The sequence below is a fragment of the Equus asinus genome, chromosome 2 (assembly GCF_041296235.1).
Source record: "Equus asinus isolate D_3611 breed Donkey chromosome 2, EquAss-T2T_v2, whole genome shotgun sequence".
NCBI classification, from domain to species: domain Eukaryota; kingdom Metazoa; phylum Chordata; class Mammalia; order Perissodactyla; family Equidae; genus Equus; species Equus asinus.
In genome coordinates this window covers 82,949,250-82,976,922 of record NC_091791.1, presented here as the reverse complement: position 1 = coordinate 82,976,922, position 27,673 = coordinate 82,949,250, and the positions used below count along the sequence as shown (strand labels likewise).

Sequence of the window (27,673 nt, the reverse complement as noted above, 5' to 3'; positions counted from 1 at the left end):
CTTTCCGTGGGATCAATTTGGGGCAGATGTGATTTCACTTTTCTTGTAAAACAAGCAGTGATTTTGTGTTCCATATAATGGATGTATTCTATTTCTACATGTTGAATCAACATGGGCTTTACCTGAGTTTACTAATAATAGCTACATTTATTGGTTGCCTACTATGCAGTGATGTGCCGATAAACAGGCTCCCGGCAAAGATAAGCTATCAGGAAAAAAATCAGCCCTCTGTGTAGCATTTGCTGATTTCCGTGGAGGAAATACTCTCGCCATGGCCAGTTTTAAGCACCAACCTGACATGACTGAACACACAGTCAGCCCTCACCTGCCAGCAGGAGCCACTCCCGCCACCTCCCCTACTGTGGCTGGTGCTACATGTGTGTTAGCAATAATATTTTCCTACAGGGAAGATATCGTTGTTCCCATTCTGCTGATGAGGAAACAGCCTTGGAAAATACTTTGCCCCAAATCGCAAAGTTCGTAAGAGGTGACTCAGGACTTAAGCCGAGGTCCACCTGGCTCCCAACCCCGCTGTCCTTCCAGGATAGCCCATTTCTCTGCCACACCGCTGTGTAAGAATGACCGACCCTGGTGGCCCACCAGTCACAGATTCTGGCAGGCCTGGGGGAGCAGGACTGGGTCCAGACAGAGATCCATGACTGCCAAGAACCCAAAGCCCAACCTTGGGAGACGTGAGCTTTCTCGCAACATATGAGATGGGTGCCTGCTGGGTTAGTAGGGCGGCTGTTACCTTGTTTAGTTCTGGTAGTTTCCACGTGACATTCTCAACTTGACCACGAGGTGCCTATTAAGTGTCTAGGGGCACCACGACTGTCCGAGTTTTGGGAGGAGAGTGTGGGAGGAGGCCCTCCTTGCAGAAGGGGCTGGAAGGGACACGGGTACTCTTGCCTTTCCATCAGCTGATGGCCAGTGTATTATGTCGGCTGTCAATGATCCTGTTGTGTGACCAGAAAGGGCATTTGGGGCACATCCCTAAGGGGTTTCAAATAACTCCTGCAGGTTAGGGTTCTTCCTTCTGGTAACTCCAGGTCTGCCAACTTCTCCATGTCTTTAAAACCATGGACAACAGTAGTTATCTCTTTAACCTGGGGATTAATTAACCCTGGGGGATTAACGAATTAACATCTGCGAAGGCTATAAAACCCACAGATACATTGTACTTTTATTTTCCTCCTGTGACTTCCTTTCCTGGGCATTGCACCTTCTATCATGAGACCCAGATGTAACCAAAGCAAACGAAATAATTGCTTTCCGCTCTTATTGCCATCTTAAAGGGGTCCTTGTTATGAAATAACGATAACAACAAAAATAATAATACTTTGTGTTGAGGTAACATCTTTCTTCTGAGGAGCTCAAAGCACCTTGCAGACACAGGAAAAGTTGTCAACAGACAATTTATAGAGAAAAAAATTGACTCATGTTTTAAGAAGTTACTCTGTGGGGGATAATGGTTCTGTTATTTTCACAAATTGGCTGGCAAACACGATATCTATTTCTGGTCCAAAACAGGAATAAAAACACCAAGTGGGAGGGAAGCGAGGGGACATGGGGTGACCGAGGAGATCAAGAGGCCCTTCTCCTGGTCAGGTACCTGAACACAGTCTAGACACAGTCTGGGACAACTCTGACCTCAAGTGACCCTGTGACAAAAGGCTGCTCATCAGCCTGGACAATTAATGCGAAGGGCCCACTGCCTGCTGTCTAGACCTTCCTTGGGCTTCTCTCTAGGGTCCAGATGGAGCCTTCTGGGTCATCTCAGCAGATGCTCAGAAGGAGGGTGAGGCTGGGACCCCGCCCTAGAGTACCTCTCCTAAATGAACTGTCGGCCCCGCCCCACCTCTTAAACGCTTCCCTCCCCTCAGATCCCCGTGCCCTCACGGTCACCCTCCCAGTACTCACCCCAAATCCACGAGCTTGGACAACCAGCTGCAGGTGACTTTGACTGAGTCATAGGAAATCATCAGGCAAAGGCATTTACGGAGAGGCCACTCTGCAAAGCCCAGCACTGGGTGATAGGGGTGTGGAAGGAATGGAAGGGGAGAAACATTGTTGAAGTAATTGGTGAGCAACGTGCCAGGTTTATCACATGTACTATCTCATTTGATCCTCATCCAAAACCCAGTGATAGAGACATGTCATCCCTCTCAGATGAAAAAGTCAAGTCTCAGAGAGGTTAAGTAATTTGTCAAAGGCCACACAGTTATTGTGTGGCAGAACCAGGATTAAAATCCAAGGCAGTTTGGTCTTTCCACTTCAATAAGAAGTTTGAGAGAGGAGTGGCGAGTAGGCTGGGATTGCTGGCAAGAGAGGCCATTGCCTGAAAGATCATAGTCGGGAGTTGGAGGTGGAGAAACTGCACAGACCTGGGCGTTTGAGCACCAACATTCCAGCAGCGATGAGCAGAATGGACTGCCTCGGGGAGAGAGATTGGGAACAGGGAAGTCGGCTGGGTGTCTCCGGATGAGAGATGATGGAGCAGGTTTCACACAGACAAACGGAGCAGGAGACGGAGTCTGAGGATCACTGTATGGAGAGAACTTTGTGGATGGATTGTCTGGGGGGATAAAAGAGAGAAGGTGTCAAGGATGACCCAGGGCAGCGAGTCTTCATCTTTGTTGAGCCCAGAAGCTCTTTGATATTCACATGAAATGCACACAGCCCACTCACAAACACTGACTTCTGTTCAAGGGCTCGCTGGTTCCAGGTTAGGGATCCTTGCTTTGGGAAGGAGCCTAATAGAGGAGAAACATCGGGACCATATATTTTTGGCTTGGAGGGTTGTCAAGACAGTTGTACATTTATTTTCAAAGAGAGGAAAGATGTCTTAAATTAGAAATTGAAAATCTTACTTGTTTTTAATATAAAGGAGGGATCTCTTTCCTTTTCTGTTTATCTTCTGCAAATCCAGTAGCAGGACAGTCACAGACACTACTCAAAGCCACTTGACAAACCCACAAATTCTCCTAGGCTAGAGATGCCTATTTGCAAAAAGGATACAAATCCCAGCCACTGGAGGTAAAACACTTGGGGACAAAGGTCAAAAATGAGGAGCACAGTGTGGGTCCAAAGACGCTCTGGAAAATCTCGTCTCGGACACTCCAGGAACGCAAAGCCGTAATGTAGCCAAGAAAGATGTGTGCGTCCAGGATATGGAGTGTGTTTGCAAATCTGGGCAGTTCCCTAAGAAAACGCCACTTAAGTATACGAGAAAGATACAGGAGGGGCAGAGCTAGTTTGGGAAGAGAGACGCGCTTGGATGTGTCTGGTGAGTACCAGCCTACCCTTCCCGCAGAGAAAGGGGGAAAGACAAAGGAAAGCAAGAAAAGCTAAGAGGCTCGGACAGGAAGACAAGAAAGATGCTCAGCAGCAGTTTCTCTCTATGTAGATGAGAAATGAAAAGTCCTCAAATCCCACTTTGAACCACTTTGCTTCCCCCAATTCAAGGTTGACACTGCCTGGGCAAGCTTGGGGCAGCGCTGCTCATGTGAGTGTCACCCAGGCACCAGCCCCACTGTCCTCCCAGGGGACTCAAATCCAGGAGTGGAGAAGGGCAGCTGAGCCCATAAGGGACTGCCCCTACCCCAACCCCGCAATCCGTCCATTCACTTCTGCTGGAGACCCTCCTTTCCCAGTGCTTCCCTTGGCATTTTCTACCTAAACGACAGGCCGACCCAACAGTTTATTTCTCCAGCGCTTCATCTGGGTGGATGGGCCTTAACGAGGGAGAGTTTGGTGCGGATGGGAAGATGAGGCTGATCAATGACTCTCAACACCTTTCCAGCTCCGTGCTCCACGCAGCTGTGTACGTGAGAGAAAAACAGGATGTGTGAGTGTGCGCATGCACGTGTATATGTGTGCAAACAATCAGAGTGGGCGAGGATCAGAGGCTTTCATCACTGAAATGAAGAGTTCCTGTTTATAAACATTTGCTCACTGTTTGTATATGTGGGAGAAATTAACCACAAAACATGACCCACAACTTCAGGCCCTCCATTTTCACATCCTTCGCACTGCATACACTTTCTCTACCTGAAAGCCACTGAGTAGACAATAATTTCTCTACATGGGAACCATAACCAAAGGGAGGTGTGCACTGAGGACGCTCCTCTGCACAGGGCTGAGGGCTGTAGAGATCTTCCCCTGGTGATTGCTGACCTTTGGGGCGAACTCTGGGAAAGTGGGCAGATGGACAGAATTCATGCCCCTCTTGGTTAAATAGGCCTGTAGACCAGCCCTCTCTCCAGCCCTTTCCTACCCCCCAACTACTGGATGAGATGTTTTGTAGGATGGCGGCAACTGCATGTTGGCTATCTGATGAGAGTTACAATGGCTTAAGGCATCACTCCTTCCAGACCTTCTTGAAGCCCCCAAAACACTTTGAGACCCTAAACAAATGTATCTCAATGGAATTTGAGGCACCGTCTTGGGCAGGGAGTAAAGCTCCCATTGGTAGGAAGAGAAGGACAGAGCCCCAAGTGAGGCTACCTGATTGGGGCCCTTAGCACCTGTAGATGGTGCCACTTAGGCACTGATTCCTCTTGGGGCCAGCCCCACTGCTTTCCTCAAACCAGCTCTTTCCCCCCTCCCCCTGCCCCCATCTCATTGACTTTACATAGAGACTGGCCTCACACTCACCATAACAGAACTTGGCACGTTTGACCAAATAATCCCAAACTAGGGCTGCTTTTCTAGAAACTTTTATTGACACGGCGCTCCTTGGACCAAGAGTGTTTAATTGGGACATACTAAAAATAACAAAAGCCAAGAGACATGGAACATTTACTTCATGCCAGAGCTGGTGCTAAGTATTTTACATGTATTATTTCATCTTGTCCTTAAAACAGCCCTATGAGAGAGATACTGTTATGGTCCCCCTTTTATAACTGAGAGAACTGAAGCTTGGAGAAGTTAAGTAACTTGCTTGAAGTCACACAGCCAGTCAGTGGCAGAGCCGGGACTTAACTGAGTCTGATTCCAAAACTCCTGCTTGCATCCTCTCCACTGTACACAAAAATATCATTTTCTGGAAGGTTCCATGTCTTTCCCGCCTTCAGTCCTAAGGAACAGGAGAGAAAGCCTCTTCCATGGCAGAGTGAGCCTGGAAGACACAGAGGTACAAAAACGCACAGCAAAAGGAAACTAGTGGTGTCAGCGAAGGGTCGAGAACCTCAAACCACTCAGCAGGACAGGCCCCTCACACGCGGCTCCATTCGTGAACCGGCCCATCACAGCAGCTTTCTTCACCAGAAGGGCTGTGGATTTGATGATGCTCCTCAGACTGGAGCAAGATGGCCTCCCTGAAATGTTTCCAGCAAATGCTTCTAGGTTTTCTCGCTCTTCCATCTTTCCTGTCTGCCTCCTTCATTCCCCGCTTTGCCACTCCTGAAGGACATGGCTCTGCTGTGTGACCTTGAGAAACTTACCACTTTGTGCCTATCTCCTCATCTGGTTCCTCAGAATGGCTTTGTGAATCAAACAGGTCACAAAAGGAGTGGAACATGCCAGCATACAGCAGGTGATCAGAAAGCACTGTGTCTTTATCCTACACTCTCGCCTTCCTTCTCTCCTCCTTGATATTTCCATTCCTTCTCTGGGCAGTGGACCACAATGGCAATTTTGACCCCCTGGATGCTGCAATCACTGCTGCAATGTTGTGAATCATGGATGGGGGGGATTAGCCATGACCACACTCTGGCACCTTCCTTTTATAACTAACGAACATTGCTATCTGTGTGCTAAGTGCATCTAGCTGTTGACGGAACACATGTGCTGTAAAGAGGTAAAAAATTTTAATGAAACTGTCTTCTAAAATAATTTCGATTTTGAGTTGGAAGGTAACTCCTGAGGCTCCATCGACCTCAGGCGCTGCGGGGAAGGACAACGAATTAACTCAGCAGTGCAAGGAGTTGCCTCAAAAGTAGCAGTCTTCAGCCCTGGACGGGTTTCATTGGGCTGGATGGCACAGCTTCGCACTCATTCCAGCAGCATCCGGGGCTCTCTAGCCTCAGCCTCTTCACTGGTAGCGGGAAGTTCTATATCACACTGACAGCCACCCTGGTGCTTGGCTGGTCCCTGGAGACTGGGATGACCCAGGAGGAGGGGACTTGCCATGTCAGCCACGAGGAGCAGAATGAGGCTAAGACCTTGGGAGGTGGGCCAGGTGAGGCAGTTCCAGGTTGGGAGGCTTCTGGCAGACTGAAAGGTGACCTTAGGAGAAGAGCTGTGACAGGAGGGGCAGTGGTGGTGGTTTGGTTTTTTGGACGCTCCTCTGGACCAGTAAGATGGTTCTTTCTAATGATGGACTGAGCCTGCAGGCCTTTCCAGCTGGTTTGGGGGAACTCCGACAGTAGGGACATAAGCATTTAGCAAACCATATTCCAAAGAGCCCTGGGGTTCCCCAGAGTCACCTCGGGAGCCGTGTCTGGGCGTGGGTTCACCCTCCACCTCTGAGGGCCCTCTCCCATCTTCGGGGAGACCAGTTCCCCTTCCATCTGCTTTAGGTGCTAGAGTTCCTCATTGCATTTCACGGTAGGAAGGATTCTGTGGCCAGGAAAAGTTGGGAAGCCTCTGGAGAGATGACATCCAGGGCCTCTGACCCCACTTTGAAGGTGCTACAAGCCTCTGGACTCAGTGTTCCCTCACTCATCCTGGAAATGCTGTCAGCCCACAGAGGCGCCCGGCCCATGCAGCTGGGAGAAGCTAGACTTCCCAGCGTGGAGAAGCGGGATGGCAGCTGCAAAGGCCCTCAGGGCCGAAAGCCATGCTTTTCATCTTAAAAAGCTTCAGAAAAAGTGTGCCAGGGCCAAATGTGAAGGCACCACTTCTAAGGGCCCACTAGGTTAACTGTAGGCTGTCTGCTCATGAGTCCTGAAAACGGATCCCGAGAGGAATGAGAAAAACACCACCCGTCTAACCACAAGTCATGTTCTAAGAGCTTGCTCTCCTGCAGGGACGCCTCCCATGGCCCCTCTTCAGCTATTGATTGGGTGCCTGAGGAGTTGGTCTGGGGGTGGGGTGGTGACCCACTTTTGGTTCTAATCTGCTGAGGGTGATGTACAGAAACTCGCCAAGGATGGAGCTAGAGCTGAGGGAAAAAGGTTGTCCAGGCTCAGAGTAGGAATCCCAGGCCCAGGGAGAGACTGCTACAGGACACTAAGGCCCCAGATGATATTCCAGGGTCATTGGGCCCCTCCACCCTCCTCCCTGAGGCTCCGCCCTGAGTCCAGTCCAGCTGCATGCGTTTGCATCATCAGAAACGTAATCCTGGCCAAGTCTGTTCCCTGGGGCTAGACAGAGCAGTGTAGACAGAGAGGCCGCTGGCCTCGAGAAGCCTATGGAAGGCAATCACTCCCAAAAGCAAACCCCCTCTCACTTCCTGGGGCCTGCAGCTCTCCAGGACTCCCGGAGGACATGACGTGCAGCGCTCGGACCATGGCCATGCTCTCTCTCTCCCTCCCTCATCCACGTCACTTTTGGAGCCCTGCTTCTATCCCATGACCACCCCAGATCTTAGCAGGCTTCTCTCCCAAGTGCCTTCCTTCCTTTCAAATGAGAAGCAGGCATAGATGCTGGGTACCCATTTTTCAAAATCAACAGGAGCGCGGGCTCAGGTCTGGGAGGATTGGTGAGAAAGAGAGAGAGAGGAGGGAGAGAAGGACTCTACAGGGCTGGAGCTTGACTGTGGAACTTGGAGGCAGGGGAGGAGGAGGCGTGCCGGTTCCTAAGGCCATGGAGAGGCATGGCTGGGGGCTCTGCATGTTCCTTGGGGCCAGGGCACTGCGGCGCAGCCTGCTCAGAGGCTCCCCACACCTGGAGCACAGCCACCAGCTTCCTTCACTCGACATTTACGGTCAACTTGGGGATAGCTTTCATCTTTCCCATTACTTCCTCGTGGCAAGTACATGTGTACACATTGTATTATGTGTGCATGCATAGGGGAGTGTGTGTGTGTGTGTGTGTAGCCTTGCAATCAAAACTTATCCTCTGTAGTAAAAAAAGCCCCAAACAGTATTAATTATGTTTTGGATTGACTTCACAGAGATCTGGGAGCATAATTTAAATAAAAACTATACTCATGACTCCAATACTATTATTCTTATTTGAATTTTAACCCTAAGAATTTTCCAGCCTGTCAGCCAAACCAACACTTGTGCAGATTTACAGTTTTCGAAAGCCAGAATCATTCCAGTCTTCTCCCATCTACTAGGAGAGGTTTTGGATTCTGGAGCTCAGATGTGATTGTGTCCCTGCATACATGCCCCTCCCCATTTCCTGTGGCTTCCTGACTCACTTTTAGCCCTCAGGTGGGTGCAATTCTCTTGAACGTGTCAGCAGGTCTGGCTTTGAGTGGATGTGTTTTCGGGGTGCTGCCTGCTCCTCGTTCCCATGACCCCGTTCACAGAGCTCTGAGCAGACCCCATTCCCATCTCCCACTCTCGCTGTTCCCCAGACCTTCTTGGAGCAGGCAAAGGGCTGTCAGTGGGGCAGTCAACAAGGGTGACTCCCTCTTGCCCTTACTTGTAAGTCCCTTCCTGACGCCTAGGAAAGATCAAACTGTTCCTGAAACCTTCACAGGGGCATGGAAAACCCTTCCTGTTCCTGGATTGACCGAAGAATCCCAAATTCCGTTGAGCTTCCCTTGACTTCTTCAAGGGAATAAAATATACACACACACACATATCCTAATTTATACATATGGCAAATATATGTATATATATTGTATAGTGCACACACATACATATTTATACTATTATATATATATATATGTACACACACACAAAAAAATATACAGCATATCTGTATGTTAGGATGATGTGTTTCAGCACAGAGACCCTCACACCCACACCCGCCACACAACCACAATCCTCTGCGGGCTCCACAGCCACCGTGTTTCAATCAGCCACAGGACCCCTGGCGTCCTCTTGCCTCCGTAAGTCAGCCCTGTAGGTTCATAATCGCATTTGCTGCATTAGTGGGCATATTCCTGGCAGGAGAGAACTTCCCTTTTGACTAGGTGTCAATGAAAACAGAATTTTCTCCTTCTAATTTTACACATCTGATAACTGGAAAGAACTCTCCACAGACCAGATTCCGGCTCCACACATTGCAAATTCTGCCTCTGCTTCCCTGTTGACCTGGTCCTGGACGTGGAGGCCACAGGATCTATTTATACTATGATGTGACCTCAGGCCCTGTGCCTCCATGTGATGACACCACATGAGCCAGCACAGAGGCGGGAGGAATATCCCTGGAAGCCATTTCAACACCAGAACAGCTGGTCATAACTTCACCCGTACTGAGGAGACTGCAAACCGCAGTTTGCGTGTTTAGCTAAAGCAGCAGCACACGGTGTGGAAATCAACGTGCTTCATTGTGGACGTCCAGTTGGAGGAGAGTGGCGTCTCAGACTTGCCGTCCAGCGGCTTTGTTTTAGAGCCTCGTGTTCTTGAGCTTCGGTCACGGAGAGGATGGAGCGCCTCCTTTACCCTTTGGCCCCCTCTACCTGCATCCTCTCCCAAGGTGATCTGACCAGTGCCCAGCCTGTCACTCTGGGTTTGCACAAGGCCCCAGGCCTCTGATCGAACTCTGCACTCGCTCTCCAGGGCTAGCGTTGGTGGGGCATCTGTTGCCGTCGGAGCTGCTCTTTACAGCCAGCGCCCATTCTGATCAGCCAGCACCCTGCCACGGTGATGGTTGCATTCTTTTTTATTGTGGTGAGATATACACAACATAAAAATTACCATTTTAACCATTTTTAAGAGTATAGTTGATTGGCATTGAGTACATTCACATTGTTGTGTGACCATCACCAACATCCATCCCCAGAACTTGTTCATCTTCCCAAACTGAAACTCTGTCCCCATTGAACACTAACTTCCCATTACCCATTCCCTAGCTCCTGGTAACCACTGTTCTACTTTCTGTCTCTGAATTTGACTCCTCCAGGTGCCTCATACTAGCGGAATCATACAATATTTGTCCTGTGACTGGCTTATTTCACTTAGCATAATGTCTTCAAGGTTCATCCATGTAGTAACATATGTCATAATTCCCTTCCTTTTTAAGGCTTAATAATATTCCATTGTCTATCTTGCCATTTTGTTTATCCATTCATCCATTGATGGGCCCTTGGGTTGTTTCCACCCCTTGGCTATTGTGAATAATGCTGCTATGAACATGTGTATACAAATATCTGTTTGAGTCTGCTTTCCATTCTTTTGGGTGTATGCCCAGAAGTAGAATTACTGGGTCATATGGTAATTCTATGTTTAATTTTTTAAGGAACTGTTGACTATTTTTAATATCATACCTGTTATAAAATATAGACACCCACTTGGGTGTCTAGTTAGCATCTCAAAGTCAAAGTACCCAAAACCAAAGTCTTAATTTCCCCCATGCCTATTCCTTCCCAGTGCTCCCCTCTCCGGAAATGGAGTCTCCATGCACCCAGGGCTAAAACCCTTGGCATCATCAATGACTCCCTTCTTCTCTCACTCTCCACGTCCAACTCAACAGCAAATCCTATAAGCTCTACCCTTAAAATACAGCCAGAACCAAATCGCTTCTCACCACCTCTGCTGTTCCTACTGGAGCCGGGCCCCCATTACCTCTCACCCTGACTCTTGCAATTGCCTCCTAAAATGTCTTCACTTTTGCCCTTCTACCATCTAGTCTTCATACAGCCACCAGAGGAATCCATCTGAAACGTCAGTCAGGTTACTTCACTTCTTTGATCAAACCTTCCAAAGGCTTCTCATCAGAATTAGAAACCCCCCACAAACCCCCGAAGTCATCACTGTGGCGTATGAGACGGCCCATCATCTGCACCCCCATCCTGCTACTCTCGCCCACACCCGCACATCTGCACCACTGGCCTTGACTCTTCCTCAAACATCCATCAGGTCCGGCCTCAGGGCCTTTACCCTGGAAGGTGCTTCTCGAAAAGCATCACACGGCTTGTTCCAATGCCACCCCAGCCGAGAGGGCTCCCCCAACAGTCCCATCTAAGACAGCAGCTCCATCTCCCAGCCTCCTAATCTCCTTCCCTCCCTTTCACACACTCAGCACTGCCTGACTGTGGCACATTACCTGTGTGTCCATCCCTCCTTCCAGCATGCACGCTCCCTGTGGGCAGGGAGAGGTTTTGGTGGCTGCTGTGTTCTTAGGGCATGGACTAGCTCCAGGCACCACTCTTAGAATTCTGCGGGAAGAAGGTGCGTCCCATCCTGAGGTGCATTAGCACATCTCTGTCTCCAGGCCAGTCCAGTTCCGCGGACGAGGGACAGCAGAAAGTGCTGAAATCTACTCCCATGACACACGAGCAGATTCGATGCTATGGGATCCCCAGAGCCTGTGCTCAGTTACTCTTGACTTGCGGGATCAGAGCCAATCTCGTGAGAGAGTCAGGAGTGCACAGAGAGATGACTTTTAATTCTTTAGGGCGGCCTCAGGCGCACAAAGAGCTCCGCCGCTAACTAGTCTGTCGTCGCCATGTCTTAAGTTTTACCATTAGCAACTCTTTTCTTTGTTTAGTCCTCTCACCAACCTTATGCCCATTTAACTCACAAGAAACCCAGACCTTCAGTCATCCAGCCAGTGCAGCAGGACTGGAGCTCTAGGTCCCGTGTCGTCTCCACCAGATCAGGCCGCCTCCTGAGGGCCCGCTGACCTCCCTTTGAATGCAATTTTTCCAGGACAGCTCTGCGCAGCACTTTCCTAATCAAGTGCCTTCTTCAGAGCCCTAAGGTCACAAGATACGGCACGGAATGGATGGATGCTTGAGGAGGGGTGGAGGGGGCAGTGACTGGAGAGGCAGGATCAGAAACAGCTGTCAAAGTGCCGCCTGGTGATTTTGAGTTTGAAAATATCTCTGTTGCAGGGCCAAAACTTGAGTGTAAACCTGGCCCTGGGAAGTGGTAAGACCTGATGACAAATGGTCCTAACTGAGGAGCGCTTTGAGCTTCTGGGAAAGAAGCTGCTGCAGCCAGGGGGCCAGTGCTTGGTCACATGGCAGAAGCCGGGCATTCGTCTCAGAACATTGTAGTCACTTGGGCTTTCTATTTAGTTCAGTTTTTCAAGGATGATCATACAATATATTGTTCAAACAAGGCGGTTTTGAGGATGAAAGGGGGAGCTCTCCATAGTTACGCCAGGACAACAGCGGGGATCGGACTGTCCAGGTGAGCGGGATGCGTAGTCCCCTAGCCATCTCTTCCCATGGTGAGGAATTGGCTTGTGATCTAGCATTTTAATGCACCCAAGGAGGAAGTGAAAGCCCCAGGCTCTGGGAGAGTATAGCCTCACCACTGCCACTGGCCTCCCCTGCCTCCCTCTGGGCCTTTCCTGTGCTCCTGGGTCTAATGAATGCCTTTTCCCTAAAGGGCTAAATTTTCCTTTGAGTCTTTCACATCAAACATCAGCGTAGCAAAGCCCAGGTCACTACTCCTCCCTGAGCGCTCCCCATGAAAAGGGCCCATTCTGGGTGCCACGTGCACTTTCTGTCGCCCACAGGCAGGGGGTTGACTGTCCGGTGGGGGAGCCTGTCCCTACCGGTGTTGCCCTAAGTCCCTGACTGAGCCTTTGGAAAAATCTCTTCAGCAGCGTAGTGCTTATGCTGTTCTGTGTCAAAATCGGCTCCCACGCACAGAGGAGGAGCTGAGCACGCCAGAGCTGCAGCAACTTTGCTGAGATCAAAGCGAGGACTTGCTGAGGCTCTCTGTCTGCAGCCACCCAGACATCCTTTCGTGCGCACTTCAGGGAGGAGAAGAGACGGTGAGCGAGTGTGCAGGGACCAGCAAGAATGCAGCCCCAAGAAGAGCACTTGTTTTCTATGTGCACGGCAACCCTGCACACAGTAGGGACTCAGGAAATACCAGACGAGTCATTGAATGCTCGTCTCCACGGCCCACGCTGAGCCTAAAGTGGTGAAAGGTTGAGTCAATGCAGCGGTCTGTGGTCTAGAGCTTGGGGCTTCACAGTGAATTCTGGAATGTTAGAATGAAAAGAGATCTCAGAAATCACCAAACCCAGTCCCCTTCCGTTTCAGATGAGAAACCCAGGTGAGGGTCCTGAGAGGTAAGATGACCTGTCCGAATTTTGCTGATGTCAGAGGCCACACTAGGCTCGGGCCTCCTTGCTGCTTGCCCTCTGCTCCTCTGTCCATACCACATGGCCACAGGCCAGCTGGCCCTTGGACCACCACGATTTGCCTGATGTCTCAGAGCCATGACCCGGAGGCGTCACCGCGGCACCAGACACACCTGCTTTGGCCTGTAACCTCAGTGCCATGGCTCACCATCCTCCCTCATGCCCCCCTGCCCAGCAAAATTACTCTCTCCCGCTCTTGGTGTGATTCATACTTCTCGCATGCCACTATCCTGTCCCTTTCCCCACCGTCTTCCTGTTGGTTTGAGATGTGTCTGCTTTCCTTACAATTTTACCAAGAACAGTATCTCTTTCATCTTCCTTTCTCTAATACCGTGATTGTACCTAACACTCGTATATTATATGAATGAATGACTTGCTGTGTGACTGTGAGCCAGTTGTTCACCATCTCTGGGCCTTCTCTTGGATCTATAAAATAAACACAATACTGCTGACCCATCGCACAACATGGCTGTGTTCTAATGTATATGTTAATACCCGAATATCTTGGAAACGCAGAGTCCAACCGTGGCGCTCAACAGTAAATGCCTAGTGCTGAGACCATTTCTTGGAGAACTTGAAAGGGGGCTTTCCGGTCTGTGATGAAAGAGACAGACGGTGTCTCTGTGCAGTTCTGAGCTGAGGCACACTCAGTGCATCTGGGCACCCCGCTCAGAGCCCAGCGTCGGCTCTGGTGGGGAGGAAGGAACCTGGCAGAGGTGTGAGGGTGAAGGCGTCTTGCGGAGAGGGCCTGACAAAACCCCGACCCTCCTCTTCAGGGGGCCGCGAGCGCTCCTCCACGGGGCCTGCCCAGGCTGCCTGCCCACAGCGCCGGCCGGCCGGCCAGCCAGGGAGCGGCCTTCCCTTCCCAGCTGGATTCCGAGGGCCGCAGATGGGGCCGGGAGCTGGCTGCTTCTAATTAGAGGCGCTCCTTTCCTGTTTTCCATTCGCGGCCGCTTTCTGAGTTTCCCGCACCCTCTGCTGCTTCCCAAAAGCGAGTTTTTTCAAGTTTTTTCTTATTCCAACTGTCTGGAATAAGAAAGGAGAAAGCTCTCATTATGTGAGCTGCGTGGTGGCTTCCACTGGCTCCACACTCATTTGGGTGTCGTCAAAGTTCTGGCTCCACTGTCCAGGCATGGCCTGTGGAGCCTCGTATCACCTTCTCTTTCCCATGCCACCAGTTCTGCCTGCACGTACTGAGCACCTGCTGGATGCCAAGCCCACAGATGATCAAACACGGCCTCAGCCAGACAAGGCTCTTAGGACCAGAACCATGACTAATAACTCCAGTGCTGTGACCGACAGAGGTGTGGACACAGCACCCCCGCACGCAGAACAGGACAAGGGAGGACTCGACAAGTGGGTTGCACTCACTGGGGCCTTGCAGGGAGCACACAGCCCCACCAGGCTCTGATCCGGATTAGAACCCACTCCCTCACATGGCTTGTGGAGCCCACATTCATTTAGAACACAAGGGGCTCCAGAAGGGCTGCCAGATTTAGCAAATGAAAATACAGGATGCCCAGTTAAATGTGAATTTGAGATCAACAACACACAATTTTTTAGTGTAACTATGTCCTAAATATTGCATGGGACATACTTTTTTTTTAGCGTAACATTTAGGACATATTTGCGCTAAAAATGATTTGTTGTTGATCTGAAATTCACATTAAGCGGGCATCCTGTATTTTATCTGGCAACTCTTTTCTGAGGTCAACAGAGTCCCAGACCATAAACCAACAAGTCCACCCTCCCCCACAGTGGGTTACGTGGAATGTACCACATCTGGGGGAGAGCAGCAAAACCAGGAAGAAGGAAGAAAGAGAATGACGGTTGTCTAGTGACACAAGATAGAAGAAGAAAGAGGAAAGAGGATTTTAAGTCCTAAGGGCATCCACATTGCAGGTACCTGGGCTTGCTTCAAAACATCAGCATCCAAGGGGAAAACGACAGAGATAGGTGGAGGCCAAGGGCCTGCTAGATGAACCTGGCCTGCCCAGAGGCCAGTGGCTTGACAGAAGGAGGAGGAGGAAGGATGGTGGCCACCTTTGGGAACCCAAATCTTAGAGCAGTAATTCCTGGTCTGCCTGTCCTGTCCTGGTCTGCTTTGATGCGTACCTCTCCCTACCAAATGTGTGGTATATGGCTTGCACCATTAACTTTCACTTAGCTCAAGTTTAGTTTGATCTGAGAATGGTTTAGGAAGATAAAGAACTCTCAGACATCAAAAGAGTAAGATTAAGAATCTCTGCACTGGGAACTAGAAAGTTCCAGAAGATCACCAAAGGAGAGGCAGGAATGGGAGCTGAGATAGGAGGGCAAACCACCCAGGATCCTTTTCTGGAGGAGGTGGCGGGTCTGGGAGAAGAGAGGTGACCTAGAAACCAGCCTAGACAGGGACCCTCAGCCCCGAGGGCAGCACAGGTGGCAGACAAGCTTTTTGGGAGGAAGAAGGTGCCGCCTACTGTCACTTATGACGCTGCTGTTCAGATTGGGAGGCTGTCCACCAGGTCTCCTCTTATGTAAATGACGATGAACCACGCGCTGGGCCCACACGTTCCGTATCCAGGCTGATGTCTTAATTAACCCCTCTCGTTCAGTGCCTTCCCTTTGTTCTCCTCTCCAATTTCCCACTTCACGAACCGACATCTGAAGAGTCGCACATGGTAGATAGGGAAGCGCCCACAGGAGCCGTTCTGAGAGGCCGTCCTCTTTCCGCGCTCAGCTCCGGTTTCGTCTCTGATATCCATTATGGGCTTTTACATAAGGAGGCTAATGCATTTTCAAAGCAGGCAGATCACCCTCCCGTGTTTTGACAGTTTGGCCTTAGTTGAAATATAATTAAACTTTTTGAAAACAAGGGCTTTGAAACTCAATCTCCACATTGTTTACACATTGTTTTTTTTCTTAAGAGTTGGGTTTTTACTTGCTGCAGCTCAATTAATTCGTCCTTCACTTTCTGCACTCAAAACAAACACTGGTTTTAAGCATTCCGCTTTTACAGCACGGCATAGCTGAGAGTGGAAAAAATAACATCTGAGACAGGATGAGCGTTTGATGAAACCTCCTTATGACAGACACATTTGAAAACCACCACTGGTGAGTCACTTGCATTCTGTGCATACCCTCTCCGAGGAGCAGGAAGTGTGGGTATTTTAAACCCTAAGGCCATGAGAAGTTTTCAGATGCGTCTTGAGGCGCTTGGCCGGCACCCCTCCCCGCCCGCGCTCAGTGGCCTTGCTACGTGTGGCCCAGTCTTCTGCCAGCCCTCTCTGTTTGTTCTCCTTGCCCTGGCTTTGCTTTTCTGCTAGCAAGCTGAGTCTAAAAAGTACAGAGCTAGCGAATTTATAAAACCAACAAATTTTTTAAAAAAAAATCAGCAACAACAACAACCAGAGCCCCGCGGTAGGTAGAGGTGGTGGGGACAAGCAGATGGTGCAACAAGATGTCCTCGGGCGGCCCGCTGGGGACCCAGCCTTGTGGCTCTGTGGCCAAAGAGAAATAAAGAAGTCAGGTCCCTGCCAGCGCTTTCACTTCTAACCCAAGTCGTTAGCTGTGGGTGATGAGTTCTTACTCTTCTGCTTCGCTGTCTCCAAAGGCCAGAAGAATGCAGAGGGAAAAAAGATGCAGAGTTGAACTGAAGTGAAATGACTTTAGATGAAAGATTAAAAAAAAAGAAGAAGAAGAAAGACTTGAGGGAAATGAGCCAGATGTTTCCGTGAAAGAAGTTGTAAGTCCTAACCTTGTTTGGTAAAGGAAGGAGGCCCAAGGAGGGCTGCGCGGGCTCCCCAGGCGCTCAGAGCCTCTGAAGACGGTCAGCCCCCAGGGGGAGGCAACCAACTTGGCCTCATGGCCCAGCACCCAGTGGGAGACTTCAGCGTCCTCTATGGGGAGGGAAGTCTTTCTAGAACATGGGCCTCTGATGTTACCAGCGGGTGATATGGGAGGGCAGTGGATTCATCCAAGAATCCGTTTTGCTCCAATGTTTTTATTGTTATTGACAGTTTTCTTAAAGAGATGGAGTCATTTGGGAAATGGAAGCCCAGCCTTCAGCGTTGTTAGTCCAATCTTCTGGTAAGACCCCTGACCCGGTTGGGAGCTGTGTAAGCCACAGAAGCAGCCCAAGTATTACACAATACTTCTATTGTCACAAATGCTAGCTGCCTCCCATTCCTAAGAGAACCTAAAGAATCCGCTGATGGAGGAAAATCCTGGACTTGTAGTAAACAGCTCCAGAGATATCAGAGAGCTGGTAACATCACATATTCTTGGAAGGGTTGCTCAAGAAATGTGTACTCCTCAGAACGGCATTGTACGGGACTGTAGGGGGGTTCTAAGCATCTGAGGTCAGTCACAGAGGCAGCACAGGGGACATAAAAAGGAGAACTCTGTGTATTAGTCCCCTTATGCTGCTGTAACAAATTATCACAAACTTGGCAGCTTAAACAACACACATTTATCATCTGACAGTTCTGTAGGATAGAAGTCTGATACAGGTCTTCCTGGGCTAAAATTGAGGGGCGGCAGGGCTGGGTTCCTTCTGAAAGCTCTAGGGAGAATGCGTGTCCTTGCTCTTTCAGCTTTTAGAGGTCACCTACGGTCCTTGGCTCATGGTCTCCTTACTCCACCAAGGTTGCTCTCTCGGTGCCTTTCTTCTGGAGTCACATCTTCTCTGACTCTCCTCCTTCTGCCTCCTTCCACATTTAAGGACCCGTGTGATTACACTGAATCCACTTGGAAACTCCAGGATGACCTCCCTATCTTAACGTCAGCTGATTAGCAGCCTTAATTCCTTCTGCAACCGTCATTCCCCTTCACCATGTAATTTAACACCTTCCCAGGATCTGGAATCAGGATGTGGATATCTTCCGGGGCTATTATTCTGTGACGGTCTGTGGGATTCTTGGGGTCTGTTAGTCTCCCTGAGTATGACACAGTTTCTCGTCTATAATAATGTGATTGCTATAATGTACATGTACTGTCTGCTAGGCATGGTTCTTAGCACTTCACGTGTCTTCAGTTCTATGAGGTAGATACTATTACATGCTTTGCTACACAGGTGAGGAAAAGGTACAGAACATATCTACGGCTGGTGCAGGATAGAGACAGGGTTAGCATCCAACCTTCTGACCCAGATTCCGGGTTCTTTACTATGAAGAGGTAAGCGGGGCAGGGTGAACTAGACAGTTCTGCTCATCCTTCTGGCCTTGACGCCATCTGAGTCCTGGCTTGTGAAGCTGAGTGTCCAGCTAAGAGTTTGGAGGAGCCAGAAACACAACCACCCTTCGTGCTCAGCTTAGACCATGACAAGACAAGCCCAGGGACAGCTGATGCAAGGAAATCGTCTTGCTGCTGTTTTCCATGAGTGGAGGGGACTTCACAGAGGAGAGGAAATAGAGCGCCATAAGTTGGAGTGAGGTCCTACCCTCCAGGGGGCCCTGGAGTCACTAGATGGAAGGTCAGAGAGCGAACCACTACAAGGGGAAGTTGGCTACCGTTTGTGCCCTCCTCAGCAGCCTAGCCCTGTGGAAATGAACAAGGCTGGCCTCAAACAAGGACCACCCACCCACCTAAGGCCTGTGTGACTTTCCTGCAATGACGGAGGGGCAGGGCCAGAAGCCCAGATTGGGGGCTGCCTCCCGGAGCTCCTGATTGATTGTTTATAAAGTCCTAGCCTCCTTAGCTCAAGATGCAATGGCTGGGCCCCAGTTGGCAAGACAAGCTCTAAACCAGAGAGAAGGAAGAGCCAGCCTAAAGCTCCTCAGGGCCCCGGGAAGCAGGACTGAGAGAACCTCAACCGCCAAGTTCCGCAAATTTCACAAGTCTATTACAAACCCCAGAAGTGTTGTTTGGTTGCTTAAAAACGATTTAATTTTTGCAATCTCCCAGAGAGAGGGTGCCCCAAATTAAAAGTGATGTTTGAAAAATAGTGGCTATGGGGGAGAAAAGATTGTTCTTCTCCAAGGAGGGCAGCAAGCAGGAGCGGAGAAGCACCCTCATGTCAAAGTTGTAGGAAACCCTTAGTTCTGACATCTGAGTCATGACGCCTGTCCCTGTGACGGAGCTGATTCTCCCATTACGGAACTAGAACAGTCACCTTCTTGCGACTCTCCCAGAAATCTGTCTGGTTCTCCCCAGAACCTTGAGCACCATGAGAGGAGAGGAGGCCTTCTGTCGTAGTGGAGAAAGGATGCTCTCTGGCATCGGACAGGCCTGGGGTTGAATCACAGCTCAGCTACTTACTTACTTTGTACCTCTGACAAGGCGCTTAGCTTAGCTGAGCTTCAGTTACCTCAACTGTGAAGTGGAGATAAACGGCAGGCCTTGCATCACGGGGATGCTGAGAAGAGACGATTGTGCTGTTAGAACAGGACAGCACGACAGCTGGTACTCCACAGGACCTCTGCAGTGGTGGCTACCATTACTGTTGCTTTTCATATCATTACAGCTAGCATTAACAGCATCATCAAAATGGCCTTCTTAATGAGGAGGTCCCCTGCAGGCCAGGAGCCTTGTTGACCACTCATGCTCCTCACACAATTCCCAGAGTCCAGAGGGCAAATGGACTGACAGCGTGAAGCATTACTCAAGAGAGCGCTGTTAGGTCTAGGAGTGGGGCACCACGTGGCCTCAGGGCCAGCATGTGTGTCCCAGGCACACAGGTCCTGAGAGATGGCACACTGTGTCTGCGGCATCCGTGTCTCCTCAAGCCTCTCTCTTGTCCCCTCGCGCTACTGGAGAAGCAGTGTGCCAGACAGTGCAGAGTGAGTCACAGTGCAGAGCCGGAGTGCCCAGAAGAGGGGCGGCCACTTCGTGGAAGAAGGTCAGCTCTGGCACAGCTGGGACCCGCGAGAGGCCGGCTGCCGCCACTGCCTGCCGCCAGGGCGCCCCGGGGGGCATGTGCCGGAGGTCCTTCCCACCTACTCTGCTTGAATGAAATGAAATGCTCCTGGCACATAACCTGGCCCCATGTTTTATAGCTTAACACCAGCCGGCTGTGTTGACTGAGTCACTTTTGACACATTTCAGTTGCTTTGGCTACCTAACGTCATTTGAATCACCTGGCCAAACACGCATGCAGGTTTGGTTATTTTCAAAAGGGACAGGCCACCCAGGCCTGCAGGGTTTGTTGTGCTTTGCTGGGCAGTGAGCTCCCTGGATTGATTCGGCAGCAGTGCTGGCACCCAGTGGCTAGGAGGCTGGGGAAGCCGGCGAGCTCTGGGTCTCCCATGGGAAACCAAGTCACTTCCTGCTCGAGGGTGCTCAGCACACTGACCTTTCACCCAGGCAGGAGACGACAGGATGGCTGAAGGGAGCCATAATCTGGGCCTGCACTAAACGACAAGTGACGGCACCCACTCCTGCGAGCAATCGCAAACGCACGTGGCTGCGAGGGTCTCGGTTCTCTGTCTCTGCCTAAGGCCTCTCTACCAGGAGCAGCTAAGGTACTACATTGACCTCTGTAGTGGACAGACTGGGGAGGTGTTGCTCAGTTCCAGAAAGGGAGACAGGCCCAGTACACACACAACGCAGGGGAATCAGCCTGACTGGCCACTGAGAATTTGACAATCTCAGATGTTGACAAATAATTGTGCAAAGTGGAGACCCAGAAAGAGAAGCGTAGCAGACAGTAGCAATAGCAAGTATGGAGCTGGGCACTGTTTTAAAAGCTTTCTGTGTATGAGCTCATCTAACCCTTATAACAACCCTACGAGGTAAGTACTATGCTTGTCCCACATTTTACAATGGGGAAGTCGAGTCAGGTTCGAAAACGTGCCCAAGGTCACAAAGCCAGTAAGTGATGCCACCGGGATCCGACTCCAGGGTCTGTGTGTTTAACCTTATTGCTAAGTTGGATAAATACAGGCCATCTCGCAAAGCAAAGAAAGAGAAATCTACAGATGTCAAAACTCCCCCTTAGGCAGAGAGGAAAGGGCCGTGAGCAGCACAAGGCGAAGGAGAAAGGGCAGGTTTATGAGTTGGCCCCCCTCCCGGGAAACGCCTTCCTCTCTCCAAGTCTGAGAGGACTCGGTCAGACTTTCTTGCTTCACCAAAATGAATCTCACAAGTCTTGGAAAAACACAGCCGCCCCCCCACCCCGTTTCCCCCAAACGCTGTCCCCAGCCCCATTATGCAAGTGCCGATTACAGCGGGTTGTGGAAGGCTTTCGTGGTCACGGTTTTCAACTGCAAATGAAAGAGGAAACCACGTCAGGAAGGAGCACATTTTACCAATCCCACGTCCAAGAGTGTAGGAGACCCCGATGCAGACAGACGGGGTTTCTGGAAGGATTGGAAGGCTAGGGGGCCTGGGGCTGTGAAGGAGGAGGTATGGTCAGGGCTGAGAGGGCTCTGAGACGACCTGGGGGAAGGCCTGGCAAGGAGCAGGGAAAGGAAGCCAGCGCTGAGGAGGGCTGCTGGCCGGAAGTGAAACCTCCCTCTAAAGAGCAGGGCACTTCCTGAGAGCCGGGCTATGACCCCTGGAGCAGCTCTGAGCAAAGGCCCAGGGGCATTTCCCAGGCCCCCTCAGTGGGCTTCCTCTGGCATGCAGCCAGGGCTGCAATCCACTGCTCCAACAAGTCGCCCCTTCAGCAGGTGACATTGTGTCGCAGCCCAGACCAGGAGAGGCCGCGTTTACCCACAGGGAAGACACTGGGAGCATTCCCTGGAACTCCCACCATTCCTGGGCTGTTTCCCAGCCTCTCAGAATCTGCTGCGTATCTTGACTTGAGGCAAAGGGCTCCTCAGGGGCAGTGCACACAGGGGCGCCTTTGGGTCCTTGCGGACCCCAACAATGCCTTGAACTGATGCCTGGGTCGATGAGGGGCCCCCTCAGGGTGCAGAAAGCAGAAGCCTTCTTTTGGGTCCCAGCTCTGCAACTTGCAGGCCCCAAGACCAGGAGCACATCGCTCATCCCCAGAAAAGTAAGGATAAGAATGCCCACCCCACAGAACTTTATGGGTGTGACATGAGGTATTTGTCCATTTATCCACTTAATATTTGAACCCACTCTATGTCGGGCAATGGAAGTCAAGGATTTTGAAATCAGAAGAGCAGCTCATTGGCTGAAGGAGGAAGGGGTGCTTGTCTACTGGGCAGAGCTCCCGGGATAAAGGGTAGGCAGGGGAGAGGCCCCGAGGGGCTGCCGCCCTCCAGGGGCATCTGCCCATCAGCACGAAGTGCAGGAATTGGGGCCCACATCCTTGGGGTGCCAGGTAGCTTCTGTCCATGGTGGGGGGGGTAGCTGCCTGCAGTCGCCCTGAGTTGGCTGACTGCCCCCGTGCCTCACAGCAGCCCCCGAGCTGACCTGGGCAGGACCAAAGTGTGGGAAAGGGTGAAGAACCCTGCCCCATCCAGCACGCAGCCTACTCAACTCCTGGGAGCTTCCTACTGGCTGGGAATGCCACCTCCGGGACTTCCACCTTCTCAGCCTCCTGTTGGCCTGATGGATGCCAGAGGATGTTGGTCAGTCGGAAACTGACAGAGATCATCGCTCAGCCCGGACACTATCTCTCTCTTCTCTGCCTCCGTCAGCTCCATCTCATGGTGGCCAACCAAGCAGCTTCAGATGACCTGGCATGTGGCTCACCAGAAGAAGACACCTCTACCCTAGAGGCTGTGTCCACTCCTGGGACCAGGGGTGGTGCCTGCATGGGATGGCTGTGTAGCTGCGAAAAAGTGTTGAGCTAAACTCTGAAGCCCCAGGTCTTATCAGGCTAAGGCAACCTGCCAGGACAGTGAAACCACCTAGGCTCATCAAAAGTCACACTTGCCCTTTGCCCTTTTAGGGAGAACACAGGCACTGAAATAAATGACTTCGGATCTGATGGAGAGAGGCACAAAATCTGCAGATCTGAGCCTGTCATTGCTATGACTTACCAGCCCCGTGACTTTGGGTAAAGTCCTTAACATTCTGAGGTCTCCAGTTCTTCTCCAGAGTCCTGTGTGTGAAATGCTTTGCAATTATAAGGAGATCTGTGAATGTAAATTATTAGTAGTATTAGGTATAACCTTCTGAGGGAAGGAGGGAAGAGATAGAAGGTGCTTATACCTATTTACAATTCTGGATTCCTGGAATCTTAGCTTGTTTTTATCTTTTCCAGCTGGCCCATGACAAGATGTTCACTGGTGAACATTTAGTCTCTGAAAACTAATTCCCGTCTGGAATATGAGACCCTGGGTGACCTCAACCTTCGGTCTGTTTCTCACTTCCAGGGTGGAGGGTACAGTAGCACTCGGGGAATAGCCTGTGTCCGGACAGCCATGCTAAACGCTCCTGGTCTCTACATTTAGAGGCTGAAAAAAATTAGTTGGAACCCAAAATGAACTGGACCTTGGCCAATGGATGTTTCAAAGTAAACTGAAACTCTAATCCACATCGTTAGCCCCATGCTTCTTCATGCCAATGATGCCTACCCACCAGGATGCAATGCATCAGTGTACCCTGGGAAGTGCAGGGCATTTAATGGGCTGGTGACTTCGGGCAGGCTGGTGACATTTTGGAACCTATGGTGCCAGGCTCCATTAGGGGAATCCTACACTGACTGATTGGCTCTTCTGGGTAAAGTTTTTAAGAAAACAAAGGTCTTCTTGGTAGGAGGCTAAGAGAGCAAGCATCCTGATTGTGTTGGGAAGAACATGGTCTTCGGAGCCAGACAAATTTTGGTTTAGTGTGGACTGCAGGATGTCTGTGTAGACAGCAATCTCATTGAAACCGAGGTGGTAAGGGAACATATACTGAAGCTTCATTTTGTCCCCTGACTTAGATTGTGTATTTATTTGGAGGGGAGGGGGTTGGAGGGCAGGGGGCTGCTGGAGACGATGGCTGCATGGAAAGCTTTCCAAACCACCCCTTGTGATGCCACCATCTTGATTAAAATTCAGGAACCACCACTTCCCATCTATGTGACCTTGGGCAAGTAACTCTGCCTCTCTGAGTTTCTGTTTTCTCATTTGTAAAATGGAAATAATAATTCCACTCTGGCAGGGTTTTCGTGGCGGATTATATGAGATGACATATGGGAAAGAGCTTAGCACAATGCAAGCATATAATAGGCACTCAACATAAGCGAGTTTCTTCCATTGCTGGTCCCCAGATGTCTTACGATCCTAATGAAGTCTCCAGATGGGTACTCAGATCTGGAAAGTTAAAAAAAAGAAGACGTTAGTTAGGGTTTTTTTGGGGGGGGGGGTTGCCATTGGATTTTGCTCCCCACCAACAAGTGTGTATCAAGAGGATGCCACATCTGCCCTCCACATTGTACGCCCGGAATGCTGAGCAGCTGGTCTACTTGAAAGGGAGCCTTCACAGACTGAACTACACAGGCAGCGCCAGTCCTATGGATGGAAAAGTCGCCATAGCAAATTAATTAGACCAGTGGTTTTCCTAATGTCTAGCAGCAGCAGAATCTTCCTACAAGGGGTTTTTTTTCCCTGAGTTTTTTTGGGGTTTTTTTCCCTCTTTCACAGAACTCCTAGAGTCTGGATAATGGAAGACAAGACTTAGGATGATAGCGGGAGACATTATAAGCATGTCCCTAGTACCAAGTTCTTTGCAAGGAACCTCCAAGGGGCTCCTTTTGGAAGTTGTGGAGTTGGCAGGAAACTACTAAATTTGCTATGGTCAACACAATGAGCTCATTCATTCATTCAAGCACTCATTCAAGAAGCATTGACTGAGGGAGGCCCCGCAGCATTCTAAGAGATGTTAAGATAATACAGGACACAGTCCTTGTCCCTGCACTTTAATGACTTGTCCCAAGTAACAAACAATGCTGCTCAGTTAAGAATAAGAAGTTGCAAAATTATCCGCCTTGAGACCCAGGTCAGTGGATTGCAGAGCTGCATACCTGCCCACTGGGGTTCCTTGCAGGGCACCAGCCCCTCTCCTGACTTCTGGTCTACCACATCCTGGGTGGCGCGCGGTATCACCCAGTGTCCGCCTCACAGCAGCCTTGGTGAAGAAATCTCAGAGTCCTCTTTGCTGCCTGTGAGTTACAGCTTCCCGTGGGTTAGGAGTAAGGGGGATAAGCTGTTTAAACGAATTGCTTTTGAAACAGATGCATTCGAAATCTAGATGAAAGGGTGCTTGACAAGAAATGTTTGGGATGTGATGGATTCTGCAGCTCACCTTGTTTGATAAACCATAAACCAGCTGCTTTCACCCTTCCCTAAACACCAGCTCCCACAGGAGCAAGTCAGCCCAGGGCTTTCTGGGAACAACAGTCCCCTGGATGACAGGCAACCTCTTCCGGAGGGCCAAGAAATCAGCACTCAGCACCAGACTCCGAGGGGGTGCAGCCCCATCCAAAGCCTTTGCTTCTCTTCTCTCCATGGTTTCCCTAACAACACATCACGCACACGTACACACACAAGCACGCACGCACGCACAGCAATAAAGTGTCAGTTCAACAAAGCATGTTTCCCAGCAATCAACACAATAGATGCCTCGCCAGGGAGCAGAGAAGTCTTCTCATCTGGGGTCTCCAGAAGCCCCTGCCTCTAGGGGGCCACTGGAGGCTGTGGCCCAAGCAGCCAGTTCCACAGACCACCCCCCCCACACACACCTTCTCTTATCAAGGGAAATCCTTCAGCAATCTATTCCGCAGCCTCTTCTCTCCATGCACACGACACATACGTGGCTTAAGGTGCCTGGAGGACCCCAGGTCAAAGACACTTGCCTTCATCTTCTCTGATTCCAGAGTTCCCTAAGACCCCTTCCCCACCCCACCCACAGCTCCTAACCCACTCAAAGGAAAACACAACCAAGACCTTACCATTGACTGGCCATGATACAGCAGCCAGAGGAATGAACCCACTGGGATTTTGATTTCATTAGTCAAACTAGGACCAGAGGGTTCTGGGTAAAAGTTTGTCAAGTTAAGTGAGACCTGGCCAGGGCCTCATAAGGAAGGAGTCTGCATGTAGCTGCAGGGCCAGCTCTGGATCAGAAGGAGAAAAGGAGACCTCCCCTTTGCCGTTTGCAGACCCAAGCTGTGTGGTCTTAAAGCCTCGGATCAGTGGGGAGGCCCCAGGCCAAAATTTCGGGCTTAGGCTTGTGGATCCAACGGGGTAGGCTTTCATTATGGTGAAAAATGTATAAAGTTTAGTGGTGTTTTTTGTTTGTTTTTGTTTTTAGAATATTAATAGAATTTAATACAGTTGTCTTGAGGATGTAGAACAGAAAGACATACCTAGTATAGTTCTTGCACCTAGTAGGAACTCAGTATATGGTAGCCATTGATTTTTCCCCTCTCTGCACAGCGATAGGTCCAGCCCTGCCCAGTCTGGGCCTGCCTCCTCCTCGGCAGTCCTCTGCATGTGGCAGAGAAGCCTGCCCTTCCCCCAACTCAGTGGGCTGGAAGTGATGGTTGTGCTGCTTCCACCTGTAACTGGGTCATGGCTTACTTACATGTCTTGTACTCAGCAGAAGAAAGCAAATGAGAGTGTTAAGTGAGGACTGGGTTAGTCAAAACTACTGCTCCTTTCTGGTGTGCTTTATTAGAATGTAAGGCAATCCAAGCTTACCGCGGGGTTTCAATGTCATCGAGAGTTCCCAGTGCTTTGTGGCAGGGCTCGCATTCATTCCAGACAAAGCAGAATGAGCCGCATCTCACATTACCTGATCACATGGCGGCAGCGCCCGTCCCATTGCAGCATGGGCATTTCTGTGGTGCACTCCTTCTGAGGAGCTCAAAGGGCTTAAAGAAAACCCTGTCTTTATTTGGGAAGTAGTATTATCCAGGTTTTACAGAGAGAGATACTGAGAGGTGAAGTGACCTGCTTTAAGACCACACAGTAAGAAGGAGGTGGGCTGAGAATGCGGCCCAGGCAGCTGACTGGAGCTCCTTGGCTGGGACATCACAAACAGAAAGCTGCTAGCACAGAGCCGGTGCTGGCCCGGCCCTGTGGGGGACTTGAGCAGGAGACTGAACTCAGTAACAAAGGCCAGGGCAGATGAAACATAAAAGCATCGGCCCTGAGGAAAGGTTTGCAAAGAACTGGCTTATTCTTGAGAAAGCAAAATGAGGACGTCTGTTGCAGGGAAAGGACACGAAGATGCCAGAACTCAGCTTAACAGATACTTTTTCACCATCTACCAGGTGCCCACTAGCATCCTCGTGGACCGACCCCCAGAGGAGATATTTCATCTCCCTTACTCCTATTTTTTAGTAATAATCAAAAGTGCAACAACAATAATAATGGATAGAAAAGAAAAGTAGAGAGTGAAATTTTTCTTTTTCTGACCTTTCTATAGATGGTCATGACCATCAAAAGAAACCCATAATATTACGGTACAAAAAAATGTAATGAATTAGTACTTTTAGTTACATTAATGTATTTTTTGAAAAAAAGGAAACGCACTTACTTTTACATATTGGTCTACTACAGTTCTGTTTTCGACGCTTAACTTCTTTAATTTGTCCATGACTTTGTAAAATTGATCTTCATATTTTCCTGCTCAAAGGACAGTACAGCCAGATTTGTCCATCTACCTTTGCTCCTGGTTA

At 50.1% G+C, this 27,673-nt stretch overlaps 3 long non-coding RNA genes across 5 annotated transcripts in view; 1 reads left to right on the top strand and 2 right to left on the bottom strand.

The window, feature by feature from the left end:
- LOC139041329 (uncharacterized) overlaps window positions 1-27,673 on the top strand; it is a 77,429-nt gene that overhangs the window by 31,639 nt on the left and 18,117 nt on the right. The gene's annotated exons all lie outside the window — the stretch shown is intronic.
- Window positions 1,904-17,142, bottom strand: LOC139041330 (uncharacterized). Its single transcript, XR_011496267.1, has 3 exons — window positions 11,110-17,142; window positions 2,385-2,575; window positions 1,904-2,026 (listed from the first exon to the last, which is right to left on the bottom strand). It is a non-coding gene; the product is annotated as an uncharacterized lncRNA (long non-coding RNA).
- Window positions 17,247-27,445, bottom strand: LOC139041327 (uncharacterized). 2 transcript variants are annotated; one of them, XR_011496261.1, is made up of 4 exons: window positions 26,785-27,445; window positions 24,228-24,302; window positions 23,043-23,138; window positions 17,247-21,350 (listed from the first exon to the last, which is right to left on the bottom strand). It is a non-coding gene; the product is annotated as an uncharacterized lncRNA (long non-coding RNA). The 2 variants fall into 2 exon arrangements; XR_011496260.1 differs by having other exon boundaries at window positions 26,691-26,786.